Source organism: Callorhinus ursinus, unplaced genomic scaffold (genome assembly GCF_003265705.2).
Source record: "Callorhinus ursinus isolate GAN/ISIS: 27379988/994484 unplaced genomic scaffold, GSC_fseal_2.0 scaffold10, whole genome shotgun sequence".
Taxonomy (NCBI): domain Eukaryota; kingdom Metazoa; phylum Chordata; class Mammalia; order Carnivora; family Otariidae; genus Callorhinus; species Callorhinus ursinus.
The window spans coordinates 76,682,877-76,700,065 of record NW_027397072.1 but is presented as its reverse complement, the minus strand read 5'-3'; the positions used below and the strand labels follow the sequence as shown (position 1 = coordinate 76,700,065).

The 17,189-nt window shown below is 55.7% G+C and overlaps 1 long non-coding RNA gene across 1 annotated transcript; it reads left to right on the top strand.

Annotated features, from left to right (window-relative positions):
• LOC141373526 (uncharacterized) lies at positions 1-15,550 on the top strand. The gene is made up of 4 exons (XR_012379592.1): positions 1-64; positions 581-669; positions 2,052-2,141; positions 15,191-15,550. It is a non-coding gene; the product is annotated as an uncharacterized lncRNA (long non-coding RNA).
• The last annotated feature ends 1,639 nt before the right edge of the window (positions 15,551-17,189 follow it).

The window sequence follows — 17,189 nt, the reverse complement described above, 5'->3', positions numbered from 1 at the left end:
CTCCAGTGTTCTAGTTCTACTAAGGTCCTGGAGAGAGCAGCACCTAGAAGCTGGTCCTTCCCAGGTCTGGCCAATGTCCCTCAGCCACAGTCCAGGCCAGGGGGAGAGCTCAGGGCTGAGGGGGGCGGTGGAACCAGGGAAGCAGCAGTCTAAAGCCCCTGTTTAGGGAGAGGGTGTGAGAGTCCCCATTTTCTACAGGCAAGACCTCCCTGGGGGAGCCCTAGCACTGTGCTGGGGTTCTGGGTGGGGGAAGGACTGGCTAAACCACATCCAGGGAAATCCCTGGGGCGGGGACATGTGACCTGCCCCATGGCCCTCCCCTGGCCCCCTGCTCCAAGGGAGCTCCCCGTTTTAGGTGACCCCTCTCGACCTGGGAGCGCTCGGCTCTGCTCCCGCAGGGCTCCAGCCAGGCTTCCCACGGCCTGCACATGGCTGTAGCAGAGGGAGGCTTGAGGAACCAGGAGCAGAGCAGGGTATGCAAGGAAGACTCCCTGGAGGAGAGGAGGCTTATATGGGCCAGAGACGGGAGAACCTTCTGGGAAGAGGGCTGGAGGGGGCGTCTGTGCATCTTTGATTCTAGGACTGGTGAGGGAGTGCCACGTCTGTGCTGGGACCTCGTGACACCCACGGGGTGAAGTGGAGGCCAACTGAGCAAGCTGCGCACCCGGGGTGAGGAGGGTGTGCTGTGAACTCATGAGCTAGCAAAGGTCAAGGCGAGGCTTGCCTGCATCAGAGGAATTGAGCATGAGGTGACTGAGGGAGGCAGGCCAATTTGAGGGGAGAACCAAGAACACACCAGTGGCCAATGGATGGACAAATGGACAGCTTAGCTGATGGACTGAAAGACACGGGAGGACTGATGGACTAATGGAAAGACAGCAATGGGCAGGTGGCCACTGGACATCTCTCACTCAGTCTCTCTCTGAAGCCCCCAAACAGTCTGAAGACCCAGCTACTCCCACCCCAGACCCCCCCCCACCCCATTGCCCCCTTCCCTAGCTCCTCCCCAGGCCAGGCTCCTAGGCAGGCCAACACCTGCTTGGCTTGATGCCCAGAGACACACCTTCCAGCCAGGCTCAAGCCCAGATGTGGGATCACCTCCAGGTGTTCTCACCTGAGCAGGTGTGCATGAGGTGGGGGTGGAGGCCATATCTACCGGTTAACACCTCCAAAAAGAGCCCCCCAGCTGCTGGATAGTGCCCCAATCATGGCGCACACACAGACACACACACACACACACACACACTCACTGCCACTGGCTATATCACATCCCACAGATACACACTGCTACAGACACAGGTGAGCACCCATTCGCTGACACCCAAACACCAGGCCCCCAAATGTCACAGGGCCACTGCATTGCACAACTCCGGAATGAGCCACTCATGTGGTCTACAACGTGCAGGGCAACCTGGACCCTCCCTTACACCCCGATGCTACAGTGTCGTTAACCCACAAAGGCTCCTTGAACAGCTCCCGGACCCAACCTTGGGGGCGATGTCAGGAATATCTCCTCACCCTCCAGACATTTGAAGTCTCACCTTCAACGGCTCTTTCCAGAGACAGCAGGGACCCCAGGCCCCTTCCTGTTCTCCCCCTCCACCCAGCCTGCTGCCGCCTCCTCCCCTTTGCCCTCCCTGCAGCCACACTGCACACCTCAGGTGGGCTCTCTCCTTCCCATACACCTCGGTCCACACTACTCCCGCAACTGGGAACCCCTTTTCCCACTCAATCCTGGACCCCACGTACAGGTCCTAGCATCCAAGACAGAGATATCTGTATCCCTGAAGTTTACTATGTGACACACAAGAGGGTCCTGGTAAGTGTTGTTGGTGGACGGCCCAACTGAGTAGCTGGATGAAATCATCAGGAATATAAGGCAGCTAAGAATAATTGCCAGATGGGCTGCTGTGGACTTGCTGGTATGGAATTCCAGTCAGAGCAGGGAAGCACCCAGGGGCTGGAGGGCTGTGAGCCCCTCTAAGCACATATTTGTCACCAGAGCCCCCATGGAGTGAGTTCTGAACCCTTGGACCTCCTCCGTCCCGAAGACGAGACGCACGACTGACCCATCCTGGAGGCCCAACCCTACAGCGAGGCCACGACAGGTCGGCAATCCATGGAAGGAGTCTTCAGCCAAGGTCAGGACTCAGTCCTCTGTCCCCTCTACCCACTGACACCTTGAGAAGCCCAGGCGCTTTTCTAGGTCTTTCTTCAGGGCCGGGGAGTGTCAGGGCGGGCTCTCTGCCGGCTCAGCAGGGCTAGGGACTTTGGATGTGCTGACGCTGACAGCCCTGCCCCACCCTGTGTGGGTCCAGCTGGTCAGAGCTCAGCCCTGGCCTGGGTCTGGGCCTGGCATTGATGGATTGGCATAGGGTTTCACTCCCTAGGCAAGGACCAAACCTGGGTACGTGTGCACTCTGTATAAGGCCCATTTCTAAGCACTTTATTGATATTTGCTCACTTCATGTCTGCAATGACCCTCTGGGGTAAGCTATAATTCAGACACCCATTTTACAGTTGTGGAAACAGAGGCACAGAGGTGGATAAACCAACTTACCTGAAGTCACAGCAGCTCAGAGTGGGTAGAGTAGTCCAGGTTCAAACCCCTAGAGTAGCCCAGGCCACGCTTTTCACCACTGTGCTATACTATGTCTCCTTTTAAAGGCATTTATTATTATTATTATTATTAAAGATTTTCTTTATTTGACAGAGAGAGACACGGCGAGGGAGGGAACACAAGCAGGGGGAGTGGGAGAGGGAGAAGCAGGCTTCCCGCTGAGCAGGGAGCCCGATGCGGGGCTCAATCCCAGGACCCCGGGATCATGAACTGAGCTGAAGGCAGACATTTAACGACTGAGCCACCCAGGCGCCCCTAAACTTATTTTTAAAAAATAAAAGATGAGGGGCGCCTGGGTTCAGTCAATTAAGCATCTGCCTTCAGCTCAAGTTGTGATCCCAGGGTCCTGGGATCAAGTCCCGCATCTGCACTGGGCTTCCCGCTGAGCGGGGAGTCTGCTTCTCCCTCTCCCTCTGCTGCTCCCCCTGCTTGTACTCTCTCTGTGTGTCAAATAAATAAATAAAATCTTTTAAAAAATAAATAAGTAAAAAATAAGAGATGATGGGGTGCCTGGCTGACTCAGTCAGTAGAACATGGAGCTCTTGATCTCGGAGTCATGAGTTTGAGCCCTACATTAGGGGTAGAATTTACTTAAAAAAATAAATAAAATAAATTTTTTTAGAAAAGAAAAAAGATGAGATTACTTGGTCCAGGCTGCCTTTGGCATTAGGGGCATGAACATGGGACATTCCAGGTCATTCCCAGCCCTGTCTGTCTTTCTCTCTCTCCCCTTTCCCCCTCCCCTACACACACACACACACACACACACACACACACACACACACACACACACAGCCTGCCTTGTCCTGGTGCCACCAGGCACATCCCTGTTGACCTCCTGTTTCCTCCATGGCCAGGCTTCAGGCCCGTGAGAACACTATGCTCTTGGGTTTGGGTCCAAGTCTATTCTGGAACATACCACCCCACGCCCCTCCTCCTCCCCGCCACCCCAGTTCCACCCCAGGCCAGCATTCCTGGAAAGCTCCAAGACTGCTTCTTTCAGGGGAGATTTTTCCATGGGGCTTCTGCGGCTGCAGTTGGGATAAGCTGAGAAGGGGCCCACCCGCAGCCGACAGAGGCTGCATCTTAGGGCCAGAAAGCTTGGAGTGGCCCTGGCGCATCAGGGCTACTCTTCATTCCATCCCTGGGGCAGGGGCTTCAGCAGATGTGAGATACAGAGTGCCCTCCCCGTCCCTGTGTGTCTACTGGGCTTGCTCTTTTGGACTCTCAGAGGAGCTCGGGCCTCCAGCACTTTGTATTCACTAACTCTACTCGGTCTCACCCCATTAGCAGAGAGTGTGCTACTGTGCGCCCAGCCCGGGGCCGGGGTGCTGTGGAGCCTGCCGCTGATGGGCAGCCACAGCCTTCCCATGCGCAGTCAGCAACACGGTCGGCCGTCAGCCTCGGATTCACTTCCAGGACATCCTGCTGCTGCTCAGGGCCCCCCTGGATCATGTCCTAGCCTGTGTCCTGACCCCTGGCCCCAGCCCTCAGCCCTGCCTATTGTTTCAGGGGCAGGAAAGCCCGAGAATGCTGTCCCCAGCCTGGGGCTGCATGGGGCCTGCCACTCAGCATATGACTACACCCGCTCTTCCTCGGCCCAGCGCTCCCAGCCCCTCCTCCTCCTCGCCAGCCTGAGTCAGAGGCCTGTCAGCTCAGGCTGCCCCCAAGGCCCAGCCGATTTGGGTGGGAAGGAGCTGCCTGGATGCCAAGGTCTGAGGAGATGGGCCAGGCCCTCAATCCTCGCTGACCTGACCTTTTAGCAGGACCTTCTAAGCATTCTTTGACTGAGAAATCCCACATGCACACACACACGCACACACGCGCACACACACTCAGCCACACTGTGACCGAAGGTGAAAAGTGAGGTGTGAGGCCAAGGCAGGCCAGTGAGCACTGGGCTAGGCCAGCACAGCAGAGGCCTGAGCACCTCCTGGTACTGGAGAGCCAAGCGGCCCAGCACGGGAGAGAGGCCCACGCTTCTTGATCCCTCCCCAGTATGGGCACAGATTCTTGCTGCCTGGGGGCCTTGCTCCATAGCATATGCCCCCAACCCTACAGCTCTACCTCTCTCTCTCTCTCTCCCCCTTCCTCCTCCTCTGCAAACCTAGCCTCAAAGAGAGAGTATCCAAGCCCCACAAAGCCATGGGCCCCTGACTCAAGCCCTGGAAGCTGAGACCAGGCCTGGTGGTCCAGTCTCTGGGGATTTCCCCTTCTGGGTCTGCCCCTTTGGGCCCCACTGTCCCCTGGCTGGACTAAAGCAATTGCTGCAGTGGCCAGCCCCACACGCCCTCCCTGCTTACCCTCCTGACCATAAAGTCAGCAGTCAACACTTAAGTCCTGGTCAGGCCCTGTTGTAAGAGCTTCCTGTCCGTTCATTTACTTGACGCTCACAGGACAGTGCCACAGTGCCATTAGTTATACCCATTGTTCAAACGAGAAAACTGAGGCTGAGAGGGGTTGAGGAATACTGCATCCCCACCCACCTTTCAAGGTTCACCTTGGGTAACTTCCCCTGTCCTCCCTACCACAGCCCAGGGCAGGAGAAGCCGCTCCCAGCCGAGAGCCACTGCCCCTACGCTGACTTCTGTGGGGGGCTGTTGTTTTAGCCCCCCAGGCGTTGACGTGTGCCCTTCTCCTCTGCCCTGGGTCTCGGTGAGGGTCTCAGTCAGCCCCCTGCCTCGCCGCCCAGCCCTGAGCCTGACGAGCACGGGCAACTCTTCTCTTCCTGGAGAAGTGGGCCTGAGGACGGAGGGTCAGGACCCATCCCCCTCCTCATCTCCCTCCAACTCACCCATTCCACAGCCACTGTCCTCCCCCTCTCCTCACCCCTGCATCTTTCCCTGTGCAACCCCGTCTGCACCTCTCCCACTGGTTTCTAGAGAAAATGGCGGGTTCCTGCCCCACTCTCAGGCTGGGCTTTGCTGGTGGGAAAGCAGAAGAAAAGCAGAAAGCAGAACCTGTGCTGGGCTGAGCCTGGGAGAGCGGTGGGACCCCCGCAACTCCCCCAGCTGGAGGGGAGCTCAGCACCCCGTGTTATCTCCGGCTGGCCACTTCCGTGTGTGTGTGTGTGTGTGTGCACGCGCGCGCACTATGAGGGGAGGGGAGGGAGTGAAATGAAGCATTGGGCCCAATGCCACATTTATTTAAGGGGCACCAAGTTAAAAATAGACCCCACGTGCCCCCAGCACAGGCAGCAGGCACGCTGACCTCTGGCTCCGATAGGGAGAGGGATTCCAGGAGCCCTGAGAACTGTCCACAACTTGCAGCCCTCCGCACGACTCCCTGGCCTGCAGATGGATTTGCGATTCTGTCAAGTGTCACGCACACCCTGGCGTTGCTGGGTGGCACCGGTGACGTTTTGTGCGCTTTGCAGATTACAGGGTTTGTAGCAGAAGAGAATGAACTTTAGACCAAGAGGGGACCCCAGCGGGGGATTACTGTATAGCTGCCCCCTTCATACTCGCCATTTTACAGAGGGGACTGACTGAAGTTTCAAGAGAAATGACACTCGGGGCACCTGGCTGACTCAGCCGATAGAGAGTGTGACTCTTGGCCTCAGCGTTGTGAGTTCAAACCCTATGTTGGGTATAGAGATTATTTTATTCTATTAAAAAAAATTTTTTTAAGATTTTATTTATTTGCGAGAGAGAGAATGAGAGACAGAGAGCATGAGAGGGAGGAGGGTCAGAGGGAGAAGCAGACTCCCCGCTGAGCAGGGAGCCCGATGTGGGACTCGATCCCGGGACTCCAGGATCATGACCTGAGCCGAAGGCAGTCGCTTAACCAACTGAGCCACCCAGGCGCCCTAAAAAAATTTTTTTTGAGAAAGAGAACAAGTGGCGGGAGGGTAGGGGCAGAGGGAGAGGGAGAGATAGAATCTCAGGCAGGCTCCAAGCCCAGCACGGAGCCCAGCGCCAGTCTCTATCTCACGACTCTAAGATCATGACCTGAGCTGAAATCAAGAGTTGGATGCTCAACCGACTGAACCACCCAGGCACCCTGAGATTACTTTAAAAAATAAAATCTTAAAAAAAAAAAAAAGACACTCAAGCTTATGCAGAGCAAGGCTTGAATTAGGTCTCTTAGCTCCCAATTCAAGACTCTGTCCACTGTTACATCATGCTGATCATGTTATATTGCACAATGTTCGAATAGATTTTGTTCTTTTGTGTTATGTTATGTAATGTCATGTAAGCAGGGGTGGGAATGGGGAGTCGTTGGAAGGAGGAGGTGACAAAAAAGGGAATTAGGCTGAGGTACAGGCAGGGGGCCCATATCCTCCCTGACCCAGATGGAGCTCCCCTACCTGAGCTTTCTCCCCACGTCAGGTGTAGTGGGTGTGGCTCAGCTCCCAGCGCCCTAATTAGCACCTGTTGACAGTTTCTGGTTTGTGTGTTATCACCTTGGGTCTGCTTATCTTTATCAGAGCCAAAGGTTGATTGGAGCATTCTGGCTAGGGCTCAAAGCAACTCCACTCTGATTCCACGAAGCATTTATGACCACTGTTAGGAATAACAGCCCTTTTTCCTCCAGATAGCAACCCAAATGTCAGCTTGTCTGAGAGCTGCCCTCTGGAATCTTGGTTTGATCTCTACCATGCCCACCAAGAAGACAGTGCAGGGTCCTCCCCTTGGCCGGGTGAGGAAGGACCAGGAAGGCCCCAGGAACCCAGACCTCCAGATCTCCAGCCTCAGGCACCTGCAGAGATGCCCCAGCCACCTGACCGTGCCAGAAACCCCTACCAGAGGCCGAAACCCCTTCCCCTCCAGCCTCTCTTGCTGGGACAAAGTTCCTGAGCCTTATCAGCCCAAGAGGCAGAATGTTAATCTGGCCACCTATGCTCTAGCCCTGCCCCCTCACAGCTGGCCTCCCCATCCAGGTGGGTGGGGGTGTGTACCCACCAGGACAGCAGGCCCTGCACGGCCCCTGGAAGGGCTCATCCTTGGCCTCAGGGGAGATATCTTCTCTGAGAAGTGACCCCAATTCTTTTCTGACACCTGACATTCACACCTGTAATCCCTTGGTCTGGTGATGGCAGAGACGACCTAGGTCCTACCCCCGACTCAGCTGCTGTCTCCTTCCTCAGGACCCAGGGCAAGGCACTGCACACCCAGACTTCAACTGCATTACCTGTGAAATGGTAATGGACTTTAATCTGTCCTAGAATACCCTCATTCCCACCGGCACCTGGTCCCTAAGTCTGACCACGCCACCCCTCTTGCATACACCCACCTGGAACAAGCTCCAAGGCCCTGAAGGCAGCTCCTTGGTGTCGTGAAGCTCACTGGGCCCCACTTACGGCCACCCAAACCCCTTTTGCTATTGGGCCAAGTCTCCAAAGACTACCCAGGGAAGATGAAGATGCCCTGCATGGACGTCCACAGAGATCTCAGGCAGAGACAGGTGCCTGCCCAGCAGGGGTGTGTGTGTGTGTACAACCACGCTCCCCGGGCATTGTCTGGAGGGGGCATTGTCCGGGGGCTGGGCGGTTGCCTTTATGGCCAGGCATAAAAGGTAATCATTGACCACATCAATGCCGCCCTGCGCGTCAGTGTCCGCCCAGGCTCGACCCTGCCAGGCCCTGGATTACTTTACAGTCACATAAAAGGAGCCTCCAGACTGGCCTCTGGGGACTTTGGCCCTTAAGCGAGGTACGGGAGGGAGCCCTTCCCTGGAGACGGCCTTTTCTTACAACATTTACTTGGCCAGAGAAGAGCCTCCGCCTTTTATCAAACACTACTGGGATTGTCTCGGCCCATCCTGCCTACACCACAGTCACCATCAACAGGGGTGACCCCCCCACACCCCTCTCTTCTCCACCTCTCCTATCAGGACCCACCAACAGCTTGGATGCAGCCAGCAGCAGCCTGGGGGCACCCCTCCCCAGGCTAAGAATTCAGGACTCAGCTGGGAGGCCTTGTTTCCTCTACAGGTTTTATTTCATGGAGCCCTCCTCAACCCCATAGGGTAGGAACAGAGATAATCCCCATCTTATAGACAGGATCACTTGGGCTCAGAGAAGTAAAGTAACTTTCCTAAGTCACACAGCAGGTACATGGCAAACCTCCACAATTTCTCATAGCCTCTGCGGCAGTGGTCTCCAGGCCTGTTTGAGCGCCTACTGCTATGAGTAAAAAACAACTCTAAGCACACACCTCTGAGATATTTATACACATCCGTACATCGTATACATGTACTACTAAAAATCTACATGTTAAATAGTAGCAAATGCCTGCACCCGAATGGAACAACCTTTTCTCATCCTATCATTCAAACCAGATCCAGTCAACTTCAGGGATGCTCCCCAAGGCTTGATTCTAGCAAGAGCCCCTGGGGCAGAGAGAGAAGGTGGGGAGTGGGCTGAACTGGAAAAGAAAAGTAGGCCTCGGGCAGGCGAATATATTAAGGGAAGGACACTCCAGGCGAATATATTAAGGGAAGTACACTCCAGACTAATGCTTGAGCAAAATCCAAGAGGCAGAAAATGGCAGGAAGTGTTTGGACCCAGAGAAGAACTCTGGGAACGTGAATGGGGATAGCCAGAGACAATGCTGGAAAGGTCAGGAGGGGCTCGAAGCAGCTGGCCACACCGCCAGCCCTTGTGTAGAAGGCAGTAGGGAGCCACAGTGGGTTCATGAGCAGCAGTGTGACTTTGCCAGAGCCGTGTTTTGGAAATGTCTCCCAGGCTACAGGGTGGAGTATGGATTACATTCTTAGAAGCTGTCCTTGGAGTTGTAGCATGTGGCCCTTTGAGAAGCACTAGACTGAAGGCCAGTTAAGAGTTGCCACACCTCGAGCGCCTGGGTGGCTCAGTTGGTTAAGCGACTGCCTTCGGCTCAGGTCATGATCCTGGAGGCCCGGGATCGAGTCCCGCATCAGGCTCCCTGCTCAGCGGGGAGTCTGCTTCTCCCTCTGACCCTCCCCCCTCTCATGTGCTCTCTCGCTCTCTCAAATAAATAAATAAAATCTTTAAAAAAAAAAAAAGAGTTGCCACACCTCTTTAACTTTGCACATACTCTGCCCAACTTGGGGTGACTTGGGCACCCTCGCGGGCCTTGATTTTCTAATCTGTAAAATGGAAATATACTAGCACACACACCATGGATGTTATTGTCACTCTGCCAGTAAGGCCGACGTGCCTGATTCAGTGTCTGGTGCATCACAGATGCTCAAGAAAGGGCAGCTCCTCTCATCATTAGAACCCACCATTCCCTTTGCTCTGCCCAAAGAAGTCAAACCAACATCCCCCACCCCAGAATCTAGTCTAGACTTTACTTTTGAGAACCCCGGTAAACTTACTACTCCCTCCCTTGCACTCACCTAGCTCTGGACACATACTGGCAATGCAGCATTAGCCCATCAGGTGACAGTTACCTGCATATACATCTGTCACCCCCTGTACCAGACACATAGTGGGCCTGGGTAAATTGCTGTGACTTGGTTCAAAGCATAAAAAGTGAAATAACACGGAAGAGGAAGAGGAGGAAGTAGCAGGTTGAGGAGCACTCTGCTAAGCTCTTGGTGAGCATTATCTTCTGAATCCCCTCATCGACCCCATAAGGCAGGGATATCAGGCGGGATAGGCTGGTTTGTGCTGCAGTAACCAACATCCCAACATTTCAGTGGTTTAAAACAATAAAGATTTATTTCTCTGTCCCGCCAAATGAGCACTGCAGGTCACCTGAGGCGTTCTTTAGTACGTTTTCCTCACTTCAGGACCCAGGCTGAAGGAAGCTCCCTGCCACCCGGCAACACCGCTATTCGCTATTCGCCGTTAACCACAGCGGGTGAGAAAGGGATAGGAGAGTTCACACCTTAGCTTTCATTGTTGTCCCCCGGAAGTGGCAGGCGGCATGTCAATTCTACTCACATTTCATTGGCCAGAGCAAGTCAGGCAGCCACACCCACCCCCAGGGGTTAGTGAAGTGCAATCCTGCCAGGCCTGTTCCCAATTCTGTGTCACCGAAGGCCACATAGGCGGGTCATGTCCATCCCTAGCTGTGCTAACAGCCACTCCCAACAGGGTGACTCAAAGCCCCCTTGTGGCAGAGTCGATCCCCCCATCCAAAGACTATCCACCTCCCCTCTACTCTGGAACCCCCACCCCCCTCCCCATAACATCAACACACAAGAATCTGGGTCAGTCTTTATGTTCCAGCTAAAGTGAACTCATTGAGGAATCAGCTTTGACTTTGGTTAGGCACGAAAATCACAACCACATTTCACGTCTGATACTGAGGCACTGTGGGTCTGGCAAGCAGCACAGGAGAGAGGGGGGAAAAAAAACACAGGGACAGCTGTTGGCTTGGGGTTGGAATTCAATTTCTTACCAAATAATTACATGCTATCTGCGGGCTGCGATCACACACTTGAGTTTGTGCCATAAGGAGTCAGCCCCATGCATTTCCCAGAGCCCATTACCTGTTTTTTCCAACATCATTTGCAACAGGGATTGTGTAGGCTCTGGGGAGGCAAGTCTGCTATGGGGTGTGTGTGTGTGTGTGTGAGTGTGCAAGACAGCAAGCCAGAAAGGAAGCTACAAGCAGACAAGGCGCGTCTCTTATGAGCACGATCCCTGCTGGTGGCGAGAAAGGACAGGTCTCTGTCTAGCTTCAGAAAAGCCTTCCTCAATGAAAAGTGTGTCATAAGCCCGGCTCCCTATGCGGTCGTAAAGAAATGCCCTCAACCTCGGGCGGACTTCACTCTGCCCCAGGCAAGTTAAAGGAGATGCACTCAGGCGTAGGGGTGGGGGCTCAGGGGAAAGATAAGGGCAGAAACAGGCAGAGTTTCAGGCAGACAAAGCAGAGCAAAAGTTCAAGGTCAGAGACCGGTAACATTCAGAGGGCAAACTGGGGACAGAGGCGGGACTGCTGAGGGGCAGGATGGTATTGTGAGGGGGGTGTTGCAGAGGCTCTAGGGCTCTGCTGTTTACCAGCTGGGTGGCCTGGGCAACTCCCCAGCCCCTAGAAGCCTCAATTAACTGAGGCTAATGAGAGCCCCCATGTCACAGAGTGCTAAATAGGTCTGCAGATGAGGCCCTGCCCTGCTCTCTGGGCCCTCAGTGGGGGGGGGGGGGAGTGGGGTACCCAGTGAGAAATTCTCCCTCCCTCACTGTCCCAGCAGAATGGAGCCCTGGCCAGGAGAATCAAGTCCAGAGGGAAACTATTTACCTTGTTAGGAAGAGGTCCTTGTCTTTCAACCCTTCTTCCACCCCTTACTGTCATCCCTCAAGGCCTCCCTGGCCCCCTGCTGCTGTCCAGGGCCCTGCTGGTGAGGGTGGGGGTGGGGGGGCAGGGTTCTGGAGGCAGAAGAAGAAATTCCAGAGCCTGATCTTTAGGAACTCATAACCTAACTGGGAGGAGGAGGTGGCTCACTACCCAGAGAATGAGGACTAGAACCCATGGTTTGGGGCAGAAGAGCTCGGGGCCAGGAGGCAGCATCAGGGAAGGATCTGGAGCCTCAAGGATGGAGGGGATGAGTATGGGGGCACGGAGGGGCATGGCAGGCAGCAGACACACCTGGAAGAAAGGTCTGGAGGGGCTCGTGGGGTGCAGTTGGGTGGCGAAGGCGGGATCCTAGTGACAGGAGCAGTAGACCAGGCTGTTGGTTGGGGATGTGGGATGCTAAGTTCATGCCCCGCCCCCCAGGTGCAGACAGAGGAAGAGCAAGTCTCTCTGGATGGGGTTCCCACTTCCTCTGTCCAAAGGGACAGGCCCTCACTTTGCTGCCCCACAGCCAGGCCCAGCCTGGGTTGACAAACGGGCCCTCCCCCCTGACTGGAGGGGCTGAGATGTGGCATTGTTAGGCTGGAAGTGAGTCAGAGTTTTTCCTTCCTTCTCTTCCTCTCCACTTGGCTCGCCCGACACCTTGTGCATTCATTCTCTCTCTTTCTCTCGCACACACACACACACACCTTTTAAAACCCATGAACTATAAGTAAGGTGTCCATCTGCACAAACCCCTCGATCCAGCGCTCCAGCGCTGGGGGAGGTGAGGGGCTTGGCTCAGGGTTCCGGTCCACGTGTATCTACAGAGCACGTGCCTGGGTGTGTGAGCGCACAGGTGTTGCGGAGACTCTGATGCGCCGGGTGTCTGAATTTGTGAGCTTGTCTGTGTGGTTGAGGTCAGGAAGGGGTATCTGTGAGAGAACACAGCATACCTGTGTCTGTGAGGTTGCGGTTGGAGGAAATTTCCATGGGGGCAGGACTCTGGGCTCCTGGGCTGTGGGCCGGGCACAGGTGTGTGTGTTGTAGGTCTCTACCACCGAGGGGTAGGACGTGGGTGGTAAGAGTGTATTTGTGCCCGAGGTGTGTCCGCATGGATATCCGTGTTGTGAAGAGGTGGGTGCTAGGCGTGGAGGAAGTGTTTCTGCCTCTGTGTTTGTGTGGGCGTTGAGGGTGTCTGGCTTGGGACAGCCTGCCTTGCCTCTGGCTCTGCAGGACATGAAAGGACTTTAGGACTTGGGTTTGTAACTGAGGCTGGTGTCACATCCTTCAGTTACATTTCCCTCAGCCGGGCCAGAGGGCCAGAGATAAACCCAAGTCAGTCCTGGTGGCCATGGTGATGGCGAGGTCACATTCACAGGGGGTGCTCAGGGGGGGGAAGGAAGCTCATCAGCCTGAGCACTCGGCCTAGAAGAAGGAAGGCAGGGCCTTGCCCCCTCACTCCCTCTGGCCGTGCCTCACCTGAGTCCACCCACACTAGTACCCTCACACACTAGAGCCTCAGGCTCCCTTAGATGTCTCCCTTAGATGCAGAGCCCAGCCAGGGAGAAGGGGCACCAGGAGCACAGGGTCCACCGGCCACCAGCAGGCAGGACTCAGCTCGGGTGCCCCTCCACTGGCATGCGGCTCTGCCCCCCACCTAGGAGTCCCTCCCATCTGACCCTGCTCCCAAGCCGACCTCAAACCCCACAGGGCCCCCATGCATAAAAGAGGGACAACGGTATCTACGGAAAGGGTTATCTGCACCCCAGGTGAGCCTGGAGTTGTGGCCACAGGAAATAGAGCTCAGCATCCATGCTCCCTTGTCACATCTCCTACCCTGGGAGAAAGTTCAGTTGGATCCTCCCCTGGGATGGGGGCATGGGGCGGGTGTGAAGATCCCTGGGCCGTCTCTAGGGGGCGCTGACAGGCAGGCAGCACGTGCCTGCACCTGTCAGTGGATTAAATGAGCAAAAAAGACTGGGCAGGCCAGGGGAGGGGGTTTGGGGAGCTGCGTGAATGGCGGACAGAAGTTCAGTGGGGCCTGACGGAAGGGTTTGTCTGTGGGATGTGTGACTTCTGTTACCCACTGGCGGTAGGAAGAGCACCAGGGCACCTCGGAGAATTTGATCCCAGGCTCACATGGACTGGGCTCTTTGGAGGGGGTGGCCAGGTTGTCCTTGGACGCTTGATGGAAGTCCTCGCTCCTCCTGGGATGGAGGAGGGATGGTAATGAGGGATAACTGGGGTGTGCCTGCTTTCCCTCTCCTCTGCAGGCCCCCCCAGGGCACACTCTCCCTCTAGAGCCCCTCAAGGAGATGGAAATCCCTTACTTCAGCAGCAGGCAGGAGGGGAGGGGACCGTCCCCCAGGATGGGCCCTGGAGGGAAGCGTCCCTGGGGGACCCTGGCCTTCCAAACCTGGCTGCCTTCTCCTGGGATGTCCCCCCACCAAAGCCATGCCCCTCTGTCCTCTGTGACCAGGCTCCCCGCGTGCCTGCCTCAGCAGGAGGGAGGCGGCTCCAGGGTCAATTCTGAACTCTGGGGGGTGGTCCGGGTCCAAGGAGGTGCTGTCTTCCTCTAGCACTGCCCATCCCATAAAGGGCATTTGTGCCCAGGCTACACCGCCCACCTGGGGTTGGGGGCCAGGGGCTGCTTCGAACACAGCCCCACAGTGAAAGCGGGACAAACGCGCCTGTGTGCACCCTGGCCGAGGTGCCGGAGGAAGTGTTAATGGGCCTCCTTCCTGCCCGGCCCATGCCAGCTCCTCGGTGCTCATCCCTCTCCCCAGAAACGCCCGCTTCCGCTCAGTCTCTGTACACCCCCTCCACGTCCCTGGCCACAGACCTGTCCGGCTTTAACAAACATCCCTCTCAGGCTTCGGGTTTATGGCTTTTCCGCGCGCCCTCCTTCATGTGGTCGGGAACCAACGCTCCCCGTCCCCAGAGCGGAGGCCCGGCCTGGGCTGGAGGGGGCTGGGGCTGGCCTCGGGGCCTGCGCCTGGCAAAGCAACCCAAGGGGAGGCCGGGATTCTTGCCTCGGACGAGGCCTGGCCAGGCAACAACACAGGAGGGATGAGCTCTGTGCTGAATGGGGCGGGGGGCGGGTAGGGAGGTGGGCAAGGCAGCTGCCAGAGCCAGGAGTGGTCCCCGGAGAGGACAGGGAGACCATCCCCGAAGGGGACAGCACCAGCCCAAACAGTGGCAAGAAGGTGAGCAGGGGTACTTGTGGGCTTTGTTTTTATTTGTTTTTAAATGGAACATTCCTTCAGCACCAATTGTGTCCGGGGCTAAGGAAGCCCTGCGACGTGACGATCTCATTTCATTCTCACAGAAACTCACCAGTACCATCACCCCCATTTTACAGGTGACTCACTGGGGCCCAGAGAGGTGAAGGAACATGTGCCCAAGTCACAGAGCTGGCTAGTGGCAGAGGGAGGATTCAAGCCCAGGCAGCATCCGTGTGTTGAAGAAAAGCCACTACACTATGGGCCTTCTTGTCGGACACTGTTGGGCTTTTGTATCTGGGCCTGGGACTGCCTGCTAGGTGTCCCGGAGTCCCTGGGTCAGCCTCAAGAGGGCCAAGGAGGAAGCATTCAATCCTGGGGCTGTCTGTACCCTCACACACTAGAGCCTCAAGCTCCCTTAGATGTCAGCATCATCTGTATGCTGACATGTCCCACATAGGGGGCCACGTTTTTGAATGTGTGTAGAAGCTGTTGACTAAAACCCACATTCATTTAAAAGCGTGACTGAATGTATACTTGCTCCTGGTCATTTATACTTTTTTTCCTCAGTCCGAGGATTTTAAAAGTACCCCTGCCGTCACGGGGAGCAGGGAGTGGGTCTGCAGAATGTTTCAATTCTGTGAAAGAACGCTTGTGTTCAAAAAGTTTAGAAACCACTTTTCAGACTAAGACACCAGTGCCCTGAGAGGTGGCACATCCTGGGCAAGTAAGTTTCAGAGCAAGCTGGGGCCCAGGGCCCTACTAAGTGCGGTGAGGCTCTCCTTTTATCTGGTCAAGGCAGCCCCCCACATCTCATCAGAGAAGGGGGGCTGACCCAGGGCTGCAGGGGTGGGACCCTAAGGATCCAACGCAGTGAGGCCACCAGGCTTGGGGGACTAAGGGGTAGGAGAAACTCAGGCGGCTCCCCTGTCTCCCAGCAATGTGGAAAGAGCCCCAGCCTTACCAGTCATTTGCTTCTCACATTTGCACATCGGGCTGGGGAAGAAGCCAGCTACGTATGGACAAGCAGGAAGTGGGGGGCCTTTTTCAGTGGGGAAGGTCCCAGTTTTCCACACAACCGGGCCAAAGGGAAAGACCCCTTCAACTGCCACTGTGGAAGGAAGCAAAGGAAAGACATTTCTGGGGCATTTACCGTGTGCCTGGCACTGTGTTTTTGCACGTTAGTATTTTTCTTTTGTTTTTAATCTCAACAATCCTGTAAAGTGGATCTGACAACTCCCATTTCTACAGTTGCACTTCAAAGAGGTTAAAGGCTATTAAAAGGCAGAGCCAGCACCTAAACTTGACCCCACGTGGTTCTAGGGGCTCAGAGCTGCTGCAGAGAGGACTTGGGGGGGGCGGAGGAAGGGGGGTGAGGCCCGGCCCCCACAGTTCCGGCCCCCGCGAACATCCTCTCTGCCGCCTTTGTTCACAAAACCGAAAAAGTGATGATGGTTTTCCTTCCTCTCTTTAAGAAAACAACAGAATCAAAACAAACAGAGAAGGGGAACTCCCCTCCTGTAGCTTTTGCCAGAAATAAAAGGAAGAAACAGTCCCAGTCATGCTCTGGGCAGCCCTGCTGCTAGGACAGGGCCTGGAAGGGGAAAAGAGAGCCCCCACCCCTCGAGAAACTAAAAGCTTCAGCGTCCCCACCTCCTGGTCCTGCTCGGCGTGCCTCTGCCTCACCCCTACACCCCTTCCCCACCCGTGGCCTCACCACCCCATTCTGACACACACAGCTGAGGCAGCTGAAACTTTCCAGAGGGCTTCAGTAAATCCCAAGGAAGGACAAAGAGGAAATAAAAACACACAAGTCCAAGAAATAAAAAACAGCTCCCAGAGTGCCCACTGGCACTGTCGACTCCCACGGTCAGTTCCCACGTAGGGCCCCCAGGCCCTGCCCCATTTCCCCCTCCTGAGCTACCTGCCCGGCAGTCCCCACTGAAGCGGTGTTAGCCTCATGGGGTCCCTCCCTTCCCAGAGTCAGGATCCTCTGTACCTTGGCAGCCACAACAGTCAAAATCGGGAGTAGTCCGCGGTTGGAGGTCCTGCAGGATGCCCACCCCGACCCTGACCGAGGGCCCTCCCATTCACCGCCTAGCGCAGATTACAGTTCCAGATGTCTTGTGCTGATTGGCT